The sequence below is a fragment of the Xenopus tropicalis genome, chromosome 7 (genome assembly GCF_000004195.4).
Source record: "Xenopus tropicalis strain Nigerian chromosome 7, UCB_Xtro_10.0, whole genome shotgun sequence".
In the NCBI taxonomy this organism is placed as follows: Eukaryota; Metazoa; Chordata; class Amphibia; order Anura; family Pipidae; genus Xenopus; species Xenopus tropicalis.
This window is the reverse complement of record NC_030683.2, coordinates 51,251,949-51,278,496: the sequence shown is the minus strand read 5'-3', so window position 1 is coordinate 51,278,496 and position 26,548 is coordinate 51,251,949.

Here is a 26,548-nt window from a genome sequence, read left to right as displayed (position 1 = left end):
ATGCTAGTCAAGTTAGCGTTTTTGGTCATTAGTCATAAGGCTGAAATTGTATGTTGAAAACCTGAATTCATATGCTAGGGACACTTTGGTCGGACTTTCTCAGATTAAATATACTGTGGTAACTAAAGAAACATCGATGGTAACTCTAGATGTCAAATTGTTATACACCTCTGCTGGGCATGATATGAGCCTAAAGATCTAACATTACTTCTTTTTATAAAAACGGGGGATCACATTGACTCTCTGTGTAAGTTAATGCAATTTATTTTATATTTTAATTTTCAATAGCAAAATTTTTTTTACAAACCCAAGTGACTTCTATGGGAATGACATGTGTTCCATCCTATCTCTTTTTGGGTTTGGGTGTTTTTCCACAGAGAAACCTGGTGAAAAGTTTTGTTCGTATCTAACAATAGTGGGTAACATTTGAAAGGTTATCAGGATTAAATAATAAAAACCCTCCTGATTAGACAGCTGACTGTGCCAGCTGGTTAGCTTGTAGCGTTTTACCATGGCCGCCATCAGAAACTATAGGGCCCAGCACAAGTTATGTGAGTTTTTGCATAAGTTAGGTAAACTGCCTAAGTAAGTTTAGGGCACTAAGATATTCCTGAGGGCCCAACAACTATTCAGTAAGGTACGTAAGTAGTGATGAGCGAATCCGTCCCACTTCGCTTTGCCATAAAATGAAATAACAAGAAAATTTGTGAAACAGCCAAAAATCCACGAAACACATTTGTCGTGTGCCGCAACTGTGGCTAATTTTGACGCGGACGCAACTTTTTTAGGTGCGCAACTAATTTTTCTGCAGCAAATTTTCACAGAAGTTTTGTCAAACATTTCGCCGATGGCGAAATGTGGAAATTCACTGCAAATACATGCCTGTCAAAAAAATTCGCTCACAGCTATACGTAAGTTTTTTTTTAAGTATTGTAAGATTTATAATGCATAAATACGCAAATTGCATAAACATAGGGGCCCAATGATGTTGCTGTGGTGCCCAATAACCAGTCATTCCCCTGCTGGAAAGTTCATGTAGAAGATGCTGATATAATTCAGTAAATAGATCTCAATATAAACAGCTGATGTTACTCTAGAATAAGCAGTTCAAATAAATAGTTAAAACAAATAAGAACGTTCTGTAATGTTCTTATACATGTACTTTCTCCAGAGAAAACAACCCCAATATCCATAGTCTTTTCATTTGATTTAATTGTTTAATTCCTTTTACCAGATTAGTTTCACATCTACAGTATGCACCTTTTCCAACTCAAAAATAATGCTCTTTATGGACTGCAACCCAAAACTCCACTGTATAATCAAGGTGAAGCCTTGCCATAAATCTATAAACAGGCAAACTTATGTTGTCTTTTCTCAAATTAATTTCCTCAAATTTTTAACTACTGTAAGAGATCTAGAACTTTCAAACAGCAAGGAGATCTCTTAATCGAATATCTTAGAACTAAATCTGCAGAGTATACCAAAAGAACTCTGTGAAGGAAGTGTAGGCATCATCATCTATTAAAGCACATTGTGCATGTGCCAGGATTACCATGGCGCATCAATGCATAGGCAGGAAAAACATATTGTTAGCAACAATCAGTCACAGAGCAAGTGGTAAAGGGCTCCAGAACTGGCATTACTGTAAAAATGTCTCTATGGTAATGAAACTGCAAGAATCAAAAAGTGCCATTATCAAACCTAAGTAATACAGAAGACATACTACAATGCTTTAAGAAAACTACAGCCATTTCTTGACCAAAATGACCTTTTAGCAGCAAAAAAATGCAAAAAGAGCTTCTAAGGAGAACAAAAACCTTTAATTTTTCCTGATCACCATCACATTACAGCTTTGATTATACATTATCATCCCCATCAATTTAAACATCAGGGCTAACTATAGAAGGAGCTCCATGGAGAGTGGGGTTTTAAATAGTTGGAGCAGAAGAGGAGTTAATTGTTTTTAAAAGTATCTCTTGTCGTAAACTTTGAAGGAGCTTACAAAAACCAATACTCCAGGTAACAGACTTAGCTTAGACCAATATTGGATGAAATGATGAGTGAATCTGTTCCATTTTGCTTTGCCAAAAAAATTGCAAAGCTGTTGAAAAATTTTTGAATTGTGGCTACCACACAACTTTTTTGATGAGACTGCAACTTTTTTGACATGACCGCAGGAGTCATGTTGCTAGGGTTTCTGCACCTGGGCAAACTTTGTTCCTATAAATACTTATAGGGGTAATGGAGTGTATGCCTGCAGCTTTTCACTCTGTCACAAAGTACTATCCACTATGCTCTGATACTTAGGGGCACATTTACTAATCCACGAACGTCTGAAAAGCGTCCGAATGCATTTTTTTTCGTAATGATCAAACTGTTGAAATCTAATTGCTGATTGGTTGCCCTTGGCAACATCAATCGTAATGCTTCATTCCACTTTTTACACAGTATGATAAATCTACCTATTAAAGTGGCACTATCTCCATTCTGAAAATATTTGTCACAAACTGGTTGTGTTTCATAAAATGCATGTATGCAAATTGGTGTAATAAAAGTATTTGCTATGGTCTCAGCTAAGCCCATGACATATTTATGTTGAAATTCTGGGGGAAAAAAGATTGCATTTTGGGGGGAAATTACAATTTGCTTCTACAAATTGTACTTTGCATCATATATCACTGGGCAGGAACTGAGCAGAGATCATGACAGCTATCAAAACAACATGCAGATGCAAACAAAACTCCTACACCTGCTGTGTCCAGCACAGTTCCTCTGTTGAAAGAATGCCAGCTCTTCAAGTTCCCTTAGTGACACAGCAAAAATTTACCAGCATCATTTTGCCTTTGGGTAATTTTCTGCTTTGACATTTTCAACAGGGAAACTGCGCAACAACTAGGAGATAAAGCTGCTTATTATTATTATTATTGCTATGATGATGATTATTATTATTACTATGATGATGATGATTATTATTATGATTATTATTATTATTATTACTATTACTACTAATAATATTAATATAACATGTTGTTTTGACAGCTGTTTGTCTGGCTGTCTACACTGTTCCTGCACAGTTCTTGTATTAGCAATATGCCTGTACTTGCAGCACCTTAGCAAAACAGCGAATAATTGCCTGAAGGTAAGTTAAAATGCTAATTGTTAAGTACATCACAATAAGTATGTGTATGACATTGCATTCTTTTTTTAGCAGTAGAAGTTTATATGTATGTGGCCGTATGCTTCCATGGCTATAACAGTGCATGGCTTTATGAGTAAACATACTGCAAGACTGTAATGGAAAAAGCTTTGCCTATGTTTGATATTGGCAATGTCAATCAGAGATGATTTTGTTATTATTGGTATTAACTTGCTAATATGCTTTTGGGAGTTCCTTTTGGAATTCTATTGACTCCATTTCTTAGATGTTTGTTGTTGATGTCTCCAGTGTCTTTTAAAGACAAAGGGTTTTCAGGGTTGGGAAAGGCATTTTGACTCTTCAGGAGCTCTCTAAGAGTGCTTTGCAAAAGCAGCAAAAAAGGCCTTACGCTCCTTAGGTCTTAGAAGTGCTGTGACATTCAGATATTCAGAGGGTCGGTAGTTCAGGATTTTTAATAGCAGGCACAGGTAGCTTTGATCAGTTTGGGAAACTGATTTCGTTAGAAGGGTGTGCTGTTGACAGTAATGATGAGCGAAATGTTTTGCCAGGTATGGATTTGTGGCGAATTAACACATTGCTCCATTGGCAGATGTATTTGCTGTGGAAAAATTCGCCACACATCCAAAAATTGTCACCCGCATCAAAAGAATTGTTGTGCGTCAAAAGAATTGTTGTGTGTCAAAAGAATTGTCACCCACATCAAAAGAATTGACGCGGGTGACAATTTCTTTTGACGTGTGTCATTTTCGCTAAATAGACTAGACCCTATCAATATAGAGACAGCTAATGAAAGTACAGTAGAATAAAGTATGCTGCAAGGAGCCTGGAAAATCAAGGGAATAGATTAATGAGAGTTTTAATTTCAAAATGATATATAAAATGTTATGTGCCCTTTTTGAAAAACAGATTACAACAGAGAATTCTGCCTCATAAGAATTAGCAATTAAATTTTAAGGTTGTGTACCCATGACAGTATCCTTTTAATTAAACACATGTAACAGATTTTAGGCCAGGGCTGCCTTCAGGAGGGGACAATGGATGAGTTTAGTCAAGGCCCTAAGGCAGTCTGTGTGTGGGGGGGCATTCTTGGTAGGATGGTTTAACCCATTAGGTGGGTGACCATTATTGTGGACTGAGTTCAGGTAAGTTATTAAAGGGATATTAAGATGCTTTTTATGACATAGTTTTTATTTCTAAATTATACTGTTTACATAAAAATTCACTCTACCATTTAAAATGTTATTCTTGAAACAACAAATGTATTTTTTTATTTGTAATATTGGTGTGTAGGCAGCCATTTCAGTGCATTGTGCCTGAGTCTGAGCTTTCATAAGGAGCCAGCACTACACATTAAAAATGCTTTCAGATAACCTATTGTTGCTCCTACTCCCATGTAACTGGAGGAGTCACAAGCCAGACTTGATTTCTTACTATTCAGCTGCTATTTTTCTACCATCCCATTGTTCTGCTGATCGGCTGCTGAGAGGGGGGTGATATCACTTCAACTTGCAGCTCAGCAGTAAAGTGTAACTGAAGTTTATTTAAATATTAAAATATAAAAAAATCTGTTTGTGTTTTTGAAAAATGGATTTTAATGCAGGATTCTACTGGAGAAGCTTTACTAACTGATTGTCAGGATCGGTATCCCTAAAGGGTCCGGTCTCAGCTCACGCTTCCGCCTATAACCGCCGCCTTTCACGTCGGGAGGAGCCCTTCGCTACTCGGATGCCGCCAGGACTTATTGTGAGAGACCCAAGGAGAGAGTTCTGAGCAGGCACGGGAACCAATCGAATAACAGGAAGGCGGGGAACACTTTAGAGTAGTCAGAACAGGCCGGGGTCAGCAACGATTGGGCAAAGCAGTACAGAGGCAGGATCCAATAGAATAGTCAGTCAGGCAATGGCCGGTCCAGGCAGCAGGCAAGAATAGTCAGGAACAGGCAAGGTCAATACAGGCAGCAAACAAGAGAAGGTCAGGTACAGGCTAAGGTCAAACACGGCAGGAACACAAGAGAAACACACCCAGGAACTTACAGGAAGCAGAACCTACGTTGGGCAAGGATTACAAGCAAGAAGCGCCTTAAATGATGGTGGATGCTCTGTAGCAAGTTGGTGTTGGCATATTAGCATATCTTCTACGATGGGAGATTTGCAGTATTATTTCAATGTGATATCATCACTAGAGTCGGTATGCAGTACAGGATGCCTGAATCATGACCTTTAATACCCTACTGTTAATTGATTTTACTTGGTATCATGTACACACATCCAAAACCACATATTTTTTGTGTTTAGGATTGTATTCTACATTAGGGGATGAAATCGGTGTGAATAATGTATTTTCTCTGTAAAGCTTGTCAGAATGTGTTGATGCTATATAAATAATAAGAATATTATTATATATATTATTATTAAGAATAATAAGAATATTAACTTTGGTATATTAAGGTACAAAATGCATGTGCATGTAAAATGATGTATTCATTAGGGTAAATAATTGCAGTTACAATGTCTTTAAGCAGACTTTTGGTTTAAGTCCAAATTCCCAGATACTGTTATTCCCAGTAACATTCAAATGACGGGAACATTAAAGGCTATCAGTGCAGGTTTTTACTTATCCTTGAGCTAAGGCATTGTCCTATTAGCCTTGCTAAGCCACATTTAACAGCTTTTTATTCTATGTAGAAAAAAGACAGTAATAAGCTATGGACTGAATAAAGCAGCAGCCAGATAATTAAGTCTGGATGAAAACCAAAAAGCATTCACATATTTGTAAGAGAGTGATTCACCTTGGACCTGTGTACTTTAAAAGATTTTTCACTCTTATTTATTTCCATTAAATCTGCATTTGGTGTATATTCCCTGGAACTACAACGGGGTAAAATGCATTGAAGATTTTTTCATTGCATGGGGGAGTTTCTTAATTACTGTTTATTTAAGACATAAATGAGGTCAACAAATATATCTTGTTATTTAGTCAAGGGTTATAATACTGTAATAAGCAGATAAAAGGTCATATTACAGATGGGTACATACTCTATGTTATATTTCACATGAACAATGAATGGTGTAGCTAAAATGATTTCCTTCAGTTGCTAGCACACCACCACTACAAAGGCTGTTCTTGGGGCAGTCCAACTTTAGTCTCAACCACTAGAACCAACACTCATGGTGGAGCAATTTATGTGTAAGGCAAATTATCAAGAAATCAGGGACAATAATTGTATTTTTTAATGTAATCTGGAAACCCAGTAGGGAGAAACAACCTTGAGGATGATGTGAAACATCATTGTGAAGGGGATGTGGCACTTCTCAGCTTGCCATGTAGGGTTGCATAGGGAATATATGGATACAACTGCAGAAGATTGAGGTGGTGTAAGGAATTTGATTCATGTTTTTTTTCAGAGAGGATAACAAAAGAACATGACATTGCAGAAAAACTTAACAAAGCCTAAACAGGTTTTAGATGGATATAAGTTTTAGACTTATATATAATGTTGCATAAAAAACGTTGTGGTTATAAAAAAAAGTTGCAGTCACTGTGAAAGAAGCTGCAGTCTCATAAAAAATGTTGCAGTCGCATCAAATAAGTCATGGTTGCATAAAAGAAACGCAGGGGTCGAGTTGAAGAAATGTGTGTGTCAAAAAAATCATGCAGTAACAAATTTCAAAATTTTTTTGCCATTTCGCTAAATTTTCAGCAGCTTTGCAAATTTCGAAGCAAAATTGGACAGATTTGCTCATCACAACTTTTGCATTTTTGCTCTAGATATGATATAATGGGCCAGATTCAGTTCCATGAGAAAAAAACAGGAATTGGAAGAGAACAGGGTGGGGGAGAATAAACCTATACAAGAAAAAATAGTGTTTGAGTTAAAAGTAAATAAGCAATTCATACTCTTGCTAATAGAAATATGTTTTTTACATATTTTACTAAGAATCCCTAATATAATATAGAATCTTTTATAACCAAATCTTAAAATGATTAAGAAATTCACAAGTATGAGAAGCAAAAAATCCATCTGTTGTAATACATAAAAAAATGAATTTATTCATATGATGCTAAATACAAATATGACTTACCACATACAGTTCTCAGCATGCTTTTTTTATTTTTAAGTTTTTATGTAAACAGGACATTGCTTGGAAAAGCAAGAAGTGTGTACAACTTACAACACTGTGGGCCCGATTCACTAAAGTCCGAAATAAGGAGTGCTATTTATAGCATGCGTTAAAAATCTTATCACTTCTTATTTTTCACTAGATTCACTAAAAGGACACTTGCAGAGCGCAATATATTACGCACGTAACCATTACTTTCTGAAAACCACCATTTCCCTGAAAACTGGAGGATGCATCACTCTAGGGCCAACATATACTTGAAAAAATACGACTGCAAACTCCATGTTGTGTTGCCAATAGCTCACGAACCGCAATTTTCTTTAAGTACCGCCTGCCCCAAGTAGGGTTAATATTCACACAGATTAACACGATATTTTGCACGTTTAACGCTTCATATGTGTTTGTGAATCATGCCTTAGTACTATTTCTATTCGCTAATTAACGCAATGCGTTTTTTTTGTGCATGCAATATACGGATTAACACATGCTAGATGACTTTGATGAATCGGTACTTAATTATCGCATGCTTTTTAATGAAAAAAACTATGCGCTAAGCGTTATTGACCTTTATTGAATCGGCCCCTATAACGCTTATCGCATAGTTTTTTTCATTAAAATATGTCATTGTAAGATAAATAACGCCAAGAACATCGCTTCTTAATTATGACAAGTGTCCTTTTAGTGAATCGGGCGAAAAATAAGAAGTGATAAGATTTTTAACGCATGCTATAAATAGCACTCCTTATTTCTGACTTTAGTGAATCGGGCCCTGTAAGTGTTACGGATAGTCTACTATATGGGGAAATTAGTTAAATTCCAGTCAGTTACTAATGTATTCCTACTGTATGTCTATGAAGATTTTTATTCATCCAGGTCATGATATACAGTATCTAGTAGAACTAATTCTAAAAACAACTGCACTTTTCTGAATTTTTTTCTTGAAAACATTTCCCCATTCTTCCGAGTGGCTTCTTCAGTTCAAATGACTGGTATATAAGAGGAATGAATATAAACATCTAAAAGGAGCTCTGGGAATATAAGGAGAAGGAATATAAACATCTAAAAGGAGCTCTGAAAACTTGTGGGTACCAAGACTGGGCCTTTATCAAAACCAAATCAAAGACTAGCAGAAAAACCAGACAAACAAACAGAAGGGAGGAACACAGCAGGCGAAGCAACATAGTCATCCCATATGTTGCTGGAACATCAGCAACATAGGAGAATTTTCAACAAACATCGCATTCCTGTGTTTTTCAAATCCAGCAACACTCTGAGACAAAAGCTGGTGCACCCTAAAGACCCTACACCCAAGCACATGAAAAGTAATGTGGTCTATGCTGTCCAGTGTAGTGAAGAGTGCTCAGACTTATACATTGGGGAGACAAAACAACCTCTCTGTAAGAGAATGGCTCAACATAGGCAGGTGCACTCCTCAGGACAAGACAGCAGTCTATCTACACCTCAAAGAAAAAGGACACTCTTTTGAGGACAGTAACATGCATATTTTGGACAGAGAGGACAGATGGTTTGAAAGAGGTGTGAAAGAGGCCATTTATGCCAGACTGGAAAACCCATCCCTAAACAGAGGAGGGGACCTATGACACCAGTTGTCATCAACATACAATACAGTTCACACTTCCAGTCATGTACTTTGAAGGATTAACACCTGCATCAATGAGAATCATGGTACCGTTGTGAGTGGATCATACCTTCTTACACTTGTCAGTTTCAGCTAACAGCTTACTGAATAAGTTCAATGGAATCCTTGTGATTGGATGTCTGTGTCTGAACTACCATCAAGGGTTTATATACCGGGGAATTCCCTACCAGTCATTTGATCTGAAGAAGCCACTCGGATGAGTGGTGAAACGTTTTCAAGAAAAAACCCAGAAAAAGTCCAGTTGTTTTTAGAATTTATTCTACTAGATACTGTAATGTATTCCTATGTATTTCACAGGGTAATATAGAAGGTGCTGAAAACACAACATAATGATTTGTTGGGAGGTGTTAATATGTTCCCTACTTAAGTAGATCACAAGGAGTTTGTTATCCTGGCTGCTTATAGTGCTCATAGTTAGTGATGGGCGAAATGTTTTGCCAGGCATGGATTAGTGGCGAATTTCCACGTTTCGCCACTGGCGGATTATTTTGCGAAACGGATGAAAACAATAGCCGCGGGCGACAAAACAATAGCCGCGCGACAAAACAATAGCCGCGGGCGACAAAATAATAGCCGCGGGCGACGAAACAATAGCCGCGCGACAAAATAATAGCCGCGGGCGACGAAACAATAGCTGCGCGACAAAATAATAGCAGCTGGCAACAATTTTTTTTGTCGCACAACATTTTCGCAGTTTCGCGAATTTTTCGCTGTTTCGTGGATCTTTTGAAAGTTTCGCAAATTTTTCAGCGAAGCGAAGCGGAACAGATTCGCTCATCACTATATATCAGTATATTTGTTGAAACTTTGTTGGGGGTTAGATGCAAGTCATACAATTAGTCAGGCTCTTGTGAAGTGTAGATCTTTGACGTTTGAGTTTGAGTTAAGGGATTTATAACAGAGAGAGAGCGCAATCAATTCAAGTTCAAGTCTATTCAAGTTTTTGTCCCTTATATGAATATATTTAAACATTTTTTTTTAAATGCCCAATTCTTGTAAGGTTTGCAAAGATTTGATATGCTGGTTCTCAGATACATACTTTATATTGATATTTTGCTTCCTACCCCAGTATGCTAAAGTCAGGTTAGGAAGCATCATCAGTGACTCCACGTGGATTAATAGTAAGTTAACTAAGAAACACTTAACTAAGTAAGTGTTTCTGAAAGAGGGATATGGCACCAACATGTCATTAGTGATGTAGCGAACATCGCCGAAAATGTTCGCAAACCCGTTCGCGGACTTTCGCCAAAACTCGCGAATATTTGCGAACTTTGCGAACCTCATAAACTTCAATGGGAAGGCGAACTTTAAAACCTAGAAAAGCCATTTCTGGCCAGAAAACTGATTTTAAAGTTGTTTAATGGGTGCCACGACCTGGACAGTGGCATGCAGGAGGGGGATCAAGGGCAAAAACTTCTCTGAAAAATACTTTGTAAAAAAAACACCAAAAAATAACGCAAAAAAAAAAACGCAAGCTATTCCTATGTATATGCATAGGTGATAAAACGAAGCGAAAAAACGCGGCGGAAAAACCAAGGCGAAAAAACGTGGCGCCAAAAAAAAATGCGGCGAACCCAAAGTTCACCGGCGAACAGTTCGCTACATCTGTACATGTCATAACTTGGTATAATATCGCTGAAACAATGTTACAGTATATAGGGGCAAATAAATACTTCCTTTTTCGTTTACAACATTCTTATTCATTAACTCACATCTGTTAAAAAGAAATTAAATTATGCAACATTATTTCATACTTCCAGATTATAAATTATATCTGTTACAGATTTGACATATTTCACTCTTAAGCTCACAAGCTGTTAGGTTTCAAAGGAATCAATAGAATCAATGGCAGTCTATCAAAACAGCAAAGCACAGTGAATACTGAATTGTTTTATTGTCTCTGCAGCAAAAAAAACATAAAATAATATATTTAAAAGTGTAATTGCATTCAAAGATTATAATGCTTTCATATAAAGGTTCTAAAAATAGTCTTGCTCGCTCACTGACTTTTGCTTTTTCATCAAAAATTCAGTTTCAATGCCAAAAAAAAGTGACTATTTATTGAAAGTTATTTCACTGGGTGTAAAAACTTCCCAGCAGAAAAAGAGCAGCTGAAGCATTGTATTTAATATGATTTTACATTTATTCTGTGAGCACATAGCATTTTATCCTTGCTTTATTTTTTTCAAATTTAGAATAGGTGCTTGCTAAAATGCACAAATGTCCCACACCACCTCCCCCTACAGTTTTATAATCTGTGCTGCAATATTATATTCTATGAGTAATCACCATTCTTTTGATTGATACTTGACCTTTCACATATTTCAGGTATAAGGGGACTTTTCAATGCCCCCTTTGTCACTAAAATGCAAATCCTATATAAAATATTTAATAAGGATGTTTTACTTTGCTATTATTGTTATTATTTATAAAGGGCCAACATATTCTGCAGCACTGTCAGTAACCGTCACTAGTTAATGAAAAGTCCCCATAGCATAACAGAGATAACCAGAAAGGGAACAATAACAACAACAGCAAAAAACAGATATTGTGGAAAAAATAACCATACCAAGGTAAGTTAAGCTTGTAACGCAGTAAATCATATTCACTTACATTAACCAAGAGATTACACCCTGACAAATGAAAAGGAAATAAAATAACAAAGTGCTGAATGCATTTTTGTAATGATTAGTCAACATATTCAATCAAAGAGGAATTTTTAGGATGATTCTTGAGAGTGAATAACATGGAAAGAATGAAATATAAAGGATCCAAAGACACTGAGCAATGTGTTGCCCAGCTGTTACAGCTGCTTATCTCCTTTGATAACTGCTTGTTTTTATGGTAATTGATTACAAGCTTTTTTTTTTTATTGGTAAGGAATTTATAATTAGTTGACTGCTAGTCCCTCCCAAGTATGTTTACTTTTTCAATAGAAGGGGTCCCAATTACTGTTAGCTCTAAACAGAATAGTGAACCACTTTCATTTTGGTGTCACTTTGAGGTTCAAACATATGTTTTGACATTGCCCCTTAGAAAAAAATATAGCTGCATTAACAACATTTATGTAGGAAGATTAGCAAACAAAGTAAAATGTATCTCTGCCCCGGACTCATTTACACATGTTTGTAAAGAAGACTGAAGTATACATCTTAAAAGGACAATGAAAAAGTATTTGTTTCAAATAAAAAACAATGGATGCTTCTTACTAAACGAGAGTAGTGAAAAGATTTCATTAACTTTAAACCTTAAAAAAGATTCAGCAGTCTCAAATATGGTAACTTTGTTTTGTTATCACATCTTTGCAGCCCACAAATTTGTATACATAAAAAATAAAGCAGCTAAGAAAACAAAAAAATTGCATTATCTCAACCTTTTCCTATCCTTCAAACCCTTAGAGGCATATTTACTAACCCACGAATCCGAATTGGAAAAATTCCGATTGGAAAACGAACATGTTGCGACTTTTTCGTATTTTTTGCGATTTTTTTTTGTCGCCGTTACGACTTTTCGTAAATTGTCGCAACTTTTACGTAACCATTACGACTTGCGCGAAAAGTCGTGACTTTTTTGTGGCCGTTACGATGTGCTCGTATCTTGTCGCGACTTTTTCGTATTGAGCGCTCGTAAGCGGCGGGCAAAACTTTTAGACATAGCATGATTTTGGGAGCCTCCCATAGGACTCAATGGCACTCTGCAGCTCCAACCTGGCCCAAGAAAAGTCACGATACTGAAGCTTGAATGAATCCGAAACTTTTGTACTCGGCGTGAAAGCTGCGAAAAAGTTGCGACTTTTCGCGCAAGTTGTAGCGCTACGAAAAAGTTGCGACATTTTGCGAAACATTCGTAATGGCTACGAAAAAGTCGCGTCAATTTCCGAAAAAATCGCAAAATACCGATCATTACGAAAAACGCATTCCGACGCCTTCGGACCGTTCGTGGATTAGTAAATCAGCCCCTTAGACTAATTAGGGAATTGTATAATTGTTCCTTAATACTATATTATATGGCACATAACACATATTCTGGCATTTTCCAGAGTAGAGAAGAGCCCTAATCCTGCTAAGGAACCTCACATTAGTTTTAATGGAAACCAACACTGACAGGCCAGAAACCGTTCAAATGTGTGTTTTCTGGCCACAGGCAGTTTCCATTAATAATAATCACTGGCTCCTTCACCTGGATACATTTTGTTTGCCATTAACCTAACAGGAAATGTTAAAAATAATAACAACATTGACTGTTTAGTCTCAGTGAAAAGGCACAGAAAATAAACACAAAAAAGGTTGTTTAACCATTCCAATGCAAGAACATTTTGATTTTTTTTAATGCTGGTTCAGTAGCACATTTGCAAAAAATTACCAAAATTATTTCTTAAAGTCAGGGAACAAATTTGCAGCAATTCACTTAGCTGAATATTTTGCCTAACAATGGAAAATGTAAAAAGAATGTTCCAAAAAAGCATTGGAATCAATGAGAAGGTGAAATTACATTGTAGTTAAGGCACTGGTTGATGTGGAAGTGGAATGCATGGGGAGGATAATGATGATGTCTGTGTTCTCTTTTTTGGTGCAACCGACTGTTGTTGGGTTGTTTTGGCTGCAACAAATATGGCAAAAAAATGTGGACAAATAGAAAATTTTACCACAAAACTTTAACTGATGAAAAATTTCCTCCTGGATTCACACCACAGGTAGGTATCCAAAGGGTGTACTTTACTGCAACATTGTCATAGCCTTTATAATAGACAAAACATTTAAAATCAATTAAAAACATAAACTCAAGTTTACTACCTCCACAGTCCCCTTAATATTGTGATGTCATCTAATTACATGCATAGAGTTGCAACATAATTTAGTAGCTACAGTAGGCCAAACTAAGATTTACATTCATATATTACAGAAAAGCAAGTGCACCTTACACAAATACTGATATGGTAGGATTTCAAATGAATGCATAAAGAAGAATTCTCCCTACATCCTTCCTTCATGTCCGAACACATCTAAATAAGTATTTTAGTTTAAGTTTAAGTATGCTCACAGAATATTCGCTCACATTCAATAGTGTAACGGCATATCAAAAAATGCCAGGTGATATTCCCCTATTATTCCCTATTACATGAACATATCATCCCAGCTCAAACCCTGGATAAAGCAGTCAGCTGCCATTTCATCATGGTGAAGTGGTGAGATCAACCCAACACACATGTCAGCTGTACTTGTATAGCCCATCTATTGATTAAGGAGCTCTGTCTTTAATGGTTCAGGCATGGAACAGTATATTGCTGAGAATGCAATAATTATTCAAAATTCTATTTTATATCTGTACTAGATGTCTGTCTACATTTTCAAGTTAGTAGAAACGCAGGGTTTTGACCGTGCGTTGAAAACTGATAGAACCAGCCTGTTAACCCCCCAAAGTGAGAAGAAATAATACAGAGAATTTGTGTCCCGATTTAACTCTATGAATGGAGATACAGTAGATAAAAGATATATTGCAAACGATTTGGCATATCCTACTTACTGACCCTGATTTAAAAGATATTCTCCTAGAAAAAGTATTAATGACAGCAAAGAGAAATAGAAATTTGAGAGATATTGTGTCACGATCATTTTTTACGAACAGGGTTGTAGTGATAGAATAAAATGTAATGTAATGTTCTTGTAGTGCCCTGTAATGAAGAAAATATATGTCCAATTCACAGAGAAATTGTCAGGAGAGATCCATTTAGGAGCACTCTGCTTCTTGTCAAAGATGGCAGCGCACATGGCCGCAACCCTAGGACATCGGCACACCCCATGAATATAGGTCTTTCTTACAGAAGGTCCCCGGTGCTCCGAAATTGCTATTTTTGTTTTAATCCTCCGGTAACTTTGATGACTTCTTGCCTTGATTCTGACTTTGCTGATTGATGCCTGCCCGGATCTTTTGCCTGGATATGAATACAAACTTCTTAACCCTTTGGATACAGTGAATTGTACTTTCTGAACTCAAGTTTCCCCTTGGTCCTAACTACAGTCCTGGCAGGAGCCAAGCAGGTGCTGGCAGAGATATACTTTTAATATTAAAGACTTTTTTACATGTAGATCGAGGGGGGTTATTAATTACAAACATTTTGCAGGCAATAACTTGATGCCTCTCAGAGACATTATTATCATGCAAGGTCCTATTACTGACCACATATAGTAGGAAAATGATATGTGTACACTTTGCAACTTTGATAAAGTTGCCTTAAAGTTTTTTCTAATGTGCCTGATGGGTAGTCACAGACATGGCTGTTTTTCTGAGATTTGTGCCAACTAATTCCTCAGTGAATAGCGGTGCAGTATGTATCTGCTTTTTTTATATCGTACACTGTAGAAAAAGGGGAGGGTGAGCCCAAATATAGCAAAACCAATTATTATAAACATATAAAAAGTATTGAACTTATATAAAGATTAAAATGTTCCTTTTCCCCAGAGCGACAGCAAAGTTTCTAATGCCTCATCAGTATTCCCTCTAATTCCTTCATGTCTATGTGAACAAAAAATAATTTTGTGTGCAGATTCTAAACTTGTGTGTGCATTTTTAAAAACTGTCATACAAAATTCTTTGTGTGCACCACCATTTGTTGTGTGTTCATGCATGAGAGCACAGCTTAGAGGGAACATTGCACTACATAATATTTATGTTTTATCTCTTCCCTCTGGTTTTGATGGTTGAATTATTGTCAAGCAAGAAAGCGAGGACAAGTCAACTGGATTATTATTTACTGTATCTTATTCGAATTTTGATCAAACCACATCCTGTTCATTCCTAGTCCTGGCCTCTGTCTCCTACACATTGATTCTTTTAATTTCCTGGCAAGCCTCAAATCTTTCAAAACCATAAAAAAAAAACCCAGAAAAAGTTCAAGTTAAATTTTAAAGGATCATATCTATCTCACATCCGTAAATAAAAAACAAATATTTTCACAGTTAGCACTTCCACTTCTGTAAATAAGCTATACTAAGGGGCTGATTTATCATTTAATTGCAATTACCTGGACTTAATACAGGTTTTTGAAAAAAAATTAAAAGATTGGTAGGTTTTTGGTGCCAAGCTTGTTATTAAAAAAAAAAAAACTGAGGTAATTGGCTTTTTAAGTAACTGGTTGCCCCCCTTTTGCAAGTGATGTATGTATTAAAATGCACCCTAACTAATTGGTAACCCAGGAATAATAAATATATTTGGAAAGATGTCCTGCAGAATGTGAAACAGGTAAATCTGTCTTTATACAAAGAACAGCACTTGTAGTGTATTTAAATGTGATTACATATCCACCATCATTTTTTGTGAAATACAAAACTACACCAAAATACATTTAACACATATACCCCAAGTTAAAATCTTCTGTAAATGACTTGTTGTGGTAGACTGTACCCTACAAATTTTTAAAAAAGAAAAAAAAATCCACATCAATTTAAAAAGTGTGTATTTTTGCGAAGGCCATTTGTGAAACATTGTTTGGCTCTGGCACAGAAAGCCTATCTTATCCAAAATCCAGATTTTACATTCTGTGTCACATGTAGGGTTAACAGTGAACTTCCCCTTTACTTTTGAAGTAATGTCATGAGAGATTGCCCAGTGTGCTGGTAATAGAAATTTGTCTCTTTTCTGTTAAAGATATTGCGCCTGCAGTGTATAGTATACATTTTAATTCCCTTTTTAATTAAGTAAATTGTTCAAGTTTTAAACCATATAAGTGATAAGCAGCTTAATAAGGACATGTATATGAAATACTGTGTTCTTTGTGTTATCTACAAGAACCATGGGAACCCACGCTTTTGCAACCAGCTATTTCAATTAGTACAAATGAACCAGCTGCCAATTATCTATTCTATAGCAGATCTTCATAAGACCTTGGATTAATCGAGTAAGAGCTGAAGAATTTTCACCAGGGTTAAATCACTGTTCTGCAATTTAGATGCAATCTCATCTTCAGCCAAAAACAGTACTAAATTGAGTTCATTATAGAAGTTTTTATTCAGAACAGTCAATGTACTGAACATTAGAAGGAATGCATTTTGAAAACCTGCACTGTGAAGGTCTTAAAAGCATCAAAATAGAAAAAAGTCATATTGTACGTGAGAGGTCTGGGCTAGAAAAGCAAACACAATAGATGACACAGGTCTGCGAATCAAATGTGACATAAACTGACATAATTTGTTTTATTCCAGTCTCTGAAGAAAACAACATGTCTTGTAGCTTGCATTTCTCCATTTCGAAAAAAAAAAATCTACAGTTTACTGCTGTAACTAAGTCAGTATCAACCAATGTCAGCTAGAGTAACTTTTAGCAAGAGCATTAAATATGGCTTAGAATTTAGGCATTGGATTTAGGCAAATAAAAGTAGAATTATTTATTTCAAGTTTATAAAAATTATATACAGTATGAGTAATACCAATTGCAGGTTTTATTGTTTACTCTATATATCAGAGGCTCATACAACAGTTTCAAATTTGTGTAGTAGCCTCCAGATTTACACTGCTCTTCAGTGTTCAAATAAATATTCATACTGAAAAGGGATAAGACAAAATGAATATAGATTAAACATACCACTGTTACACTGTATTGTAGTGTAGCTCAGGTGATTTTTTTTAGGACACTAAATGGCAAAGTGTACATTACACCTTAACAAGACTTGTACATGTATAGATAATTAAACAGCTGTTCTTCTGGCTGTGCATATATATACAATTGGCTGCAAATGTTTGTGGTGACATTTTTGTGTGAGTAGGAACTTCTCTGATAAAAATGTTTGTGTGTGGGGTTTCCATGTCCTTTAAGTTCAAAATATTACTTATATCCTAACCACAGGTTCCACAGGAAGACACTGGTGGAAATGCACAAATTGCTGTGGTATAGGGCTGGCGGTTCATACTTTTCCTGTGGGTTTGTTCTGTAAACATATTTGGGCAGATATTAGTTAACTTGAAATAGATAATCGGGAAAATGCTTGGTTTTTATTTATGTATTATTTTTTTAAATATTCAACAACGAGAGTAGGTTTTTATCTATATAAAAAGAGAAATGAAGGAAACAAGGAGTCAGGGGAGAAAGAGTGAAAAGAAGAAAACTAAAGTAGGGCAAAAGAAACGTTGTGCCTGCCTCATAATGAACAGCTAAATGTACAGTTGTAGAATGACATAAGGCAATTGAGATCTACTTGCAGAGGGAGAACCCTAAGTAATTATGTAGTTACAGATAGAGTATGTGACGCTTGGTTTGTGGAACTGAAAAGGGTATCCATGGTATCCCTAAGTAAGTTAATATTTAATTCCAAAATCAGTTGAAAAGTCGTAGAGAGAGATCACCAGATTTTCATCTCCTTGCTAGAAAAAATAAATATGGTTGTATATAATTAAATGTTGAAATTCAGTTTGTTTGGTGGGGGAAAATTTCCAACAATACAACGGCTGAGTTGGGGGCAGTAAATAGGTTGTGGTTTTCAGACAGTTCTACCATATGTGTAATATAGTACCTTATTATAATATTCTAATACTTTTCCTCCTGGTATGTACTTGTAAATTGTAATATTGTACAGTGCTGTGTATCCTTGTAGTGCCTTATAAATAAATATGCATACATAAATACCAAATGACCAGAGTTTCTCCATCATACTTTAGTAGAATCTTAAAAAATGTTTGCTAATCTTGTGGGTTACATTATATGATACCTTGCTTGTCAGTAAATGTTGTTAGCAAGTATTTTTCCCATTGGGTCATAGGCTTAAACATGTTGAATAATAGATGAATGAATGCTTTTTAAAAACTCTTGCTTTAAAAACTGAATGGACCCTTTCTTTTACCAAGGAAACAGAACAGCACCATTTAAGGAGCATAGATAGGGTCCTAAAAGAAAGACTGTAAAGACAGTGTCTACAAAGAAATCTGTACTTGTTAGCTACATCAGACCCCTTTAGGAAATAGTAAGAAGAAAACTTCACTTTTTATGTATTGGTTGGAGGCAACATTATATAAAAAAGAATTCTACATAGGAAGATTTTCCAAGATTTGCTTTACATAAATTTGATAATAAAAAGTAAATAAACAGTGAACCATCTACAACAAATGAACCACCAGACGGTAAACAACTTCAAATGCACCTCAAGGCAGAACATAGAATGTCTGCTGTGTATTGAATAGCTTTCTTTTTTATTTATTAAATATTTATTAGAAGTTTTTTCTATCATGTATAAGAAGCATGACATATTCTGCTACATTTTAAAAAATAAAGGATTTAAATAAATAACAGTAAGATTGAAAATGTGCTTGTTTTTTTCATAATGAGGAGTGGGGGGAATTTCCTGGCCTATGGAACAGCAAGTGTTTGTGAGGGCAGAGATGACAAATATACTGTCCAAGCATACAACTCCAGTTCACCATCGTAAATTCTGTCATTCAAATAATCCCATATCCTTTACATTGCTGCAATTCTATTTACCTTTACCATTAGGCAATCTTTGTCAGAAAGGTTTGTTTGATTCCTATGCAGTTGCTACTTGGCTAGTTTGCAATGGCTTTGTATCTTTAAAAAATGGATTTTCAATCCCAGGAGGAATTAATTGGGGAAAGCTTTTACACTGCAACAAAAGACTTCAGAGAGAACCTCTGCCACCATTTCCTAAAAGAGACGCTCGAGAAGTTCCCTTAATGAGGATGAAGAATACCCTAGAGACTAAACCTAACCCACTGGGTTTTAAAACACTGTTAGTCAAGAGACAAAAACTGTGGAGGCTGGAATGGCACAACATATATATTCTGTTAGACCAAGTGTTAATGAGCAATACATTAGGAAGTTACAGAAAGACTGAGATAACTTGTGGAGATAATAAATTAATTAATGTTTGATGGGTTGTAATTAGTCCAGGGGCCTGGATTTGATCAGGGCACATAGTGTGACATGAAACCTGGCCCCAAATTAAGACCCTGTGTTAATGTGTTAAATAACTCCATACATTTGAATTCATAGATCTTTCTTTTTAGAATTACGACCTGTGTGTCCTGAAGCCTGTGGTTCTGATTGCAGCAGTGTTGTCCCACTGGTGTGTCAAACACTTTGGTCTTGATCTTATGTAGGTGATGGTTCATCCTTGTGTGTAGTTTTTGCTCTGTTTCTCCAATGTATATTGCTCCTATAGAGCACTTAGTACATATGATCATGTACACCAAATTGGAGGAAGCACATGAAAGAAATGGTGTAGATTTTTTGTGTATTCAGTATTGCAATTTGATCTTTGCACAGGTTGTACTTGCAAGTTTCACATCTTTTGCTGTTACAGGGAAATGTACCTGCTTTAGTTGTTTGGGCAAGAGCACTTCTAACAATCATTTTTCTCAGACTAGGAGGTTGTTTATAAGACAGAAGAGGTAGTTCAAGGAATATTTCCTTTAGTCTGGTATTTGTATGGAGCATGGGTTGCAAATGTTATACCTATTTGCACCCTCTTCAATATCCAGTAGCTAGTTATAGCAGTTATGTGGCTTTGTGCTCATCCTGTGGGTTTGTGCTTATATCCTGGCACTGTTTAACTCCCAATGAATGTCACTGTGGGGGCCAAAATAAACTTTTGGAAGACTAAGTCAGCAACTCCTATGAGTGCAGTTCTTCTACATTGTTTATAAATAAATATATAACCCTACCTTGACTTAAAAGGCGTTGTCTGGCTAAAAAATAAAAAATCAATCTTTGCATCCGCACTCTAATCCAATATAATTAAAATGTGCTAGATCAAGACGTGTAAATGCCTATAAGAGGGATCAGGACACCTAATCACATTAACAATTTCTCTTTATTCGCCATGCGGATCCAATGTTTTAGTCCCTCTTGGGACCTTTATCGAGGTGGTCAAATCATGTATCTCGCAATACAAGTCTATCATTAATCTGTGTAATATGAAACAACCATTATCTAAACACTTTGTTGAATATAAACAGTTGAGATATATTGTTATGGTGGCAACAGAGAGTTAGGTTTAAAACAAAGGGAAGTGTGGTGTATTCACAAATTGAATTATTTTCTCCTGCAGGATTAAATAAAGGTTATGATCTTTATTTATTTATTTGATAAAAGAACTTTGCTTGCAATGTCTTTTTTAGAACTGTGAGGGAAATGCAAAATTAGTGATGTTATAATGCATTCCTATAGATGGATGATGTAATTTCCTGTTAAACAGCTTTAAATATTGTATAAAAGGTTAAAGTAGTAAGGTGGTTTGTGAGCTTGAGAAAGGATACATTATATACCCAAAATGTTGCCAATAGCCACTGATATACCTTTTTGTATTTATAATGCATGCACAGGATTTTTAATACACTTTTATCTGAAGTATCCAAAGTATGAAGTCTGCATAAAGTCCATTTGATCAGTAAATATAAATAATATATATATATATATATATATATCCCTTTCAGAACTCTATATGGAGCAGCAGCACAGAGGGCTGTTCAGCTGGGTGCCTGTACTTAAGAGGTGTGCTCCAATGCTCCAAGTGTAGTGGCTCTTTGCTCTGTTCTGGAAGAGAGTTGAGTATTGATGAGCCAATCTGTCCAATCACAGCTTTTTTTACATGCGTGACTTTTTTTGATGCAACCTCCCCTATTTTGATGCGACTGCACCCATTTTGATGCAACCATGCCCAATTTGACATGGCCATGCCTACTTTGATGTGACCGCACCCAATTTGAGGCAAATGTGACTTTTTTTTATGTCACCGCGACTTTTCTGCGGTGAAATTTTACAACTGTTTAGCATGAAAATTCACTGGTGGCAAAATGCAGAATTTCACTGCGAATACATGCCTGGCGAAAAAAATTCATCACTAGGGGTGAGCAACTGGAGTGGCTGTTTGGGTCATTAGCTGTGAGTGCTTTCTTTTTGTTATAATATTATTTAGATAGTTAGCAACTGACAATTATTTACTGAATGAAAAGTGCCAATAATACATTATATAAATATGTTAATATATATTTACTGTATTAAATAACAGTAATCTATAAGAAAAATTTTAAGCCTGATTTAGAAAAAAACCTTCCAGTTCTGCCAGCCACTTATTTTTTGTCTATGACTGTGTCTGTTTTAGCTGACACTGCCAGAATGGTACAATATCTTTGTACCTTTCTATCTACAAACCAGTGGTTCCATTAATAGAGTACTTAACTATCCTGGGTAAAATAATATAAGCGTTAATGTTAGTGGTAAATGTTCTAAGCTTATAAACGTGATTTTAATTCACTGGTGGCCTGGATAAGCTTTTTTAAATTACTGAACCCTTATGCTTTATATCTGTTTAAGACAAAATGATAATGAAACAAGTGAGAAAAATAGACTTTGCAGCTTCCTTTTTGTTTTAATGAGAATTATCAGAAAACTACACGAGAGTGCTACGGAAATTATTATTTTTTTTTTAGAAAAAAGAAATCCTTTAAGAACTTAATCCATCTACTAGCTATTATAATGCTGTAAATTCCCTTTCCTTTTCAAAAAAATTGCATTGATACAGGTATGTTTTATTTTTCATTTATTTCCTAATTTGAAAATTACCAAATTAAAAAAACATATATAAAAAGGATTACAGGCATGGGATCTCTTATTTAGAATAAAGTGGATCTGCTTTCATGGGCTCACTCCTGTAGCTCCAGGCTTAGCATTGACCTGTGTGGGGTTACACAGGAAAAAAAAAAGCTTGTAAGCCCTAAAGTATGGATTTTCACACTGATATCTGCTCTGTGTAGCTCTACAAAGACTGAGATCTGTCAACAGGGGTGAGATTCACTTTCCTCAATCTATGTACAAAACACACACGGAGGAAAGTAGACAACCCACTAAATGTGCCCCAGCCCTAAAAACATTAAAAGACAAACCAATAGGAAATTGCCATGAACATGGATTAATGCTAACATAGAAAACGTCAGGTTCAAGCAAGGATGCACCAATTTCCACATTCGGTTTGAGATTTGGCTTTTTTTTTTGAGAGTTTTTTTCAGCTGAATTTAGTGAAATCGAAATGCCTGGCTGAACTAAATCTGTACAAAGTTTTTATATGATGTGCCTTTAGGTCCCATGATTAGGGAAATTGCAGAATTGTTTTCCCCCTCCTGTAAGCTAACTTGCACATGCAAGTTAGGGTTTGGAATTTGGACCAATGCATTTGGAAGGATTTGTTTGAAAGTGGATTTGGTGCATTTTGGAACTACAGGTATAGGACCCGTTAACCAGAATGCCCGGGACGAAGGGTATTCTGGATAAGGGGTCTTTCCGTAATTTGGATCTCCATACCTTAAGTCTACTAAAAAAATCAATAAAACATGAATTAAACCCAGTAGGATTGTTTTACATCCAATAAGGATTATTTATATCTTAGCTGTGATCAATTACAAGGTACTGTTTTATTACTACAGAGAAAAAGGATATCAGTTTTAAAATTCCGAATTATTTGATTAAAATTAAGTCTATGAGAGACGGGCTTTCCGTAATTCTGAGCTTTTGGGATAATGGGTTTCCAGATAAGGGATCCCATACCTGTACTTTATCGTTACAGAGAAAAAGCCAATCAGTCAATAATGTAAGGAAAACTAAAATTATATATAATCATCATCCCATGCAAATAAGACATACCATTTAAAACTGCTGCTCTGTTTATGAAATAACCAAGTTACGCACTCTAAGTAAATCACTTAATAACTCTAAGCAATCTTCTATAAATGCAGCTTTGTGTTGTAATTAGAGTTTAAAAGACTGCTTGAATATATTGCAAAGGGAACACACAATAATGTATTTAACCTAACTGTAAGGAGTCTGACACCGACTCCTGCATAAAGACAGACATATTGAAGAGAATACTGAAGTGTAATAATGAAACAGTGCAGAATCTTTTAATTATACTGTGCATTAAAAAAGTTCCATATTTCCATGCAGTAAAGCTTATATTACATTTTCATGAAAGTACCCCTTTAAGATTTGTTTGTTTAATAGGACTCTATTGGAAAATGGCATTGACCACTTTTTGAGCATTTGGATAATAATTCCTATACCAGTACAAACAAATTAATTTCACAGCAAAAATGTACAAAAAATATGTTACTGTAATACAATATGGAACTACATTTCTGAAATATTCAAGTTATTCTTCAGTATTCCCCTTTTTAGCAATCCCGCTTTCTATATGCACAACTCAGATTTTGATTGACAGTTTAGTCAATACATTGATACATTCTCCCTTTGCCCAGAAAATGTATTAGAGCTAACTATTTTAGAATAACTGACTCTGACACAAAGCTGCATGTGAAGAGATAAACCAATGGGTTGGGGGGAGAAATGAGACTTGATTATTTTAAAAAAACGGTACACAATTTTTAATTAATTTAGAAAGGGTTTTATCTCCATCAGTTAAAACTTATATTAAATTTTAAATTATGGGTTACTTCCACTTTAATAAAAATACTTTTGCTATTTTAGAGTGATGTAGGTAAATATGATCAATGTACATTTATTATAGAACATTTTTTTTATGCAGAACATATAGAAGGAACAGATAAGGCCAGAGTTATTATATTACATGTATTTTTTAAAAATGTTACCAGTCCTTAACGTTTAACAAATGAATGCACTTTGCAGGTGCTCTGTAAAAGTTCAAGCTGTTCAAGCCCTTTTTAATTCATCTTTTATTAGATGTTCAAAACTACTGAGAGGTTCCAACTGTACATGAACCCAGAACTACGTTGAGTTTAAATAGCAAAGCTGAGAGCAACAGAGAAAAGTTAACTCAGAAAAAAGCAATAAATCAATAAAAATAGACCAATGGCAAGGTGCCTAGGAGTTCAGTGCTTTGCCAGGGAGAAATTTATAGAGGTCAACAATGACAAAGAGAAGTACTATATAACCAGTATTTACACCAGTTCACTCAGGCAGAAGAAAAAACCTGTTCAATCCTTGGCTTCTGTTACATGGAAAAAATATGGTTATGAATACAGGAGAGACGGATATAGAAAACGAAGGCATGGGTGCTGAGGTTGCAGAGATAACCACCCAAAGACTACTTCTTTAAAAAAAAGTTAATGCCTAGCGAAATTAATTCTCCAAAGGGGAAAACACTAAGGGGCTGATTTACTTACCCACGAACGGGTCGAAATGAGTCCGATTGCGTTTTTTTCGTAATGATCGGTATTTTGCGATTTTTTCGTATGTTTTGCGATTTTTTCGGATTCTTTACGAATTTTTCGTTACCAATACGATTTTTGCGTAAAAACGCAAGTTTTTCGTAGCCATTACGAAAGTTGCGTAAAATCTGGCGATTTTTCGTAGCGTTAAAACTTGCGCAAAAAAATGCGCTTTTTTCGTAGCGTTAAAACTTACGCGAAACTTTGCACCTTTTAAGTTTTAACGCTACGAAAAATGCGCAACTTTTCGCGTAAGTTTTAACGCTACGAAAAATGCGCAACTTTTTACGCAACTTTCGTAATGGATACGAAAAACTCGCGTTTTTACGCAAAAATCGTATTGGTAACGAAAAATTCGTGAAGAATCCGAAAAAATCGCAAAATGTTCGTTTTCAAGTCGGAACTTTTCCAATTCGGGTCGGATTCGTGGGTTAGTAAATCAGCCCCTAATTGTTAGCTAACCCTCAAAATAGTTTACAGTGGCAGTACAGTTAAGAAGAGAATGCCACTAAACTGCAGAGATAGAAAGTGCCCCAAGAGAAAGCAAGGTATGTCAGCCGCTCTTAAAATTCACTACTACTATACTGTAAATTAACTTTATATGCTTTAACATGGTGCTTTCTATGGCTTTGACTAGAAGTGAAAAAAACATATTATTTTGTCTGTACTTATAAGAGATGAGAGGCAATGTGTTGTGATGAAAAATAAACATATATTGAGATGGCCAAGAAGAATAAAATCTTGTCAGTGCAATTTAATATGGCCTCCCTAAATACACACACACACACACTTAGGCCCACTTATCAACATTCTGATTTTAGTGGAGTGTTAACCCTGTAACTGCCAGACACTTTGGTCAAGTGAAATTGTATTTTTTTTTTTATGTTTTTGAACATTTTGCGCTCTTTCACTATACACATAGCGGTCTTTCCTAGACTGTAATTTTAGTTTATCTGAGAAAACAATATATCATTTTTTTTTTTTTGGACAACCTAAACTTTCAAAATGTGCTAGCATTTTTGTGTAATTCCACTTCTGTAACAAGATATATGCTTCTAAATGTCAAAAAACTGAAGAAAAATCATATTTTCCATAATATAAACACATATATTAGAAATTTCATAAATTATTTTATGCACAAAAATACAACTGATTTGGAAAGTCTCTTAAATGTGCCAAATCAAAAAATCCCAGCAGTACACTGCTAACTTTCCAAAGCATTGCTCCAGAAATCTGCATACTTTAGATTTTCAAGGTTTACCCTAGAAAACTAAATTGCTTCAAAGCTTCCACTCTATAACTTATTTCCCACATATCATTAGGTACCACGATAAAACACCCTAAATATGAATGCCAGGGGTCCACTAAACAGTTTGATAACCAATGTGCATAGGTTTACCTAAGTATGTGGCATGTTGGGGACCAAAAATAA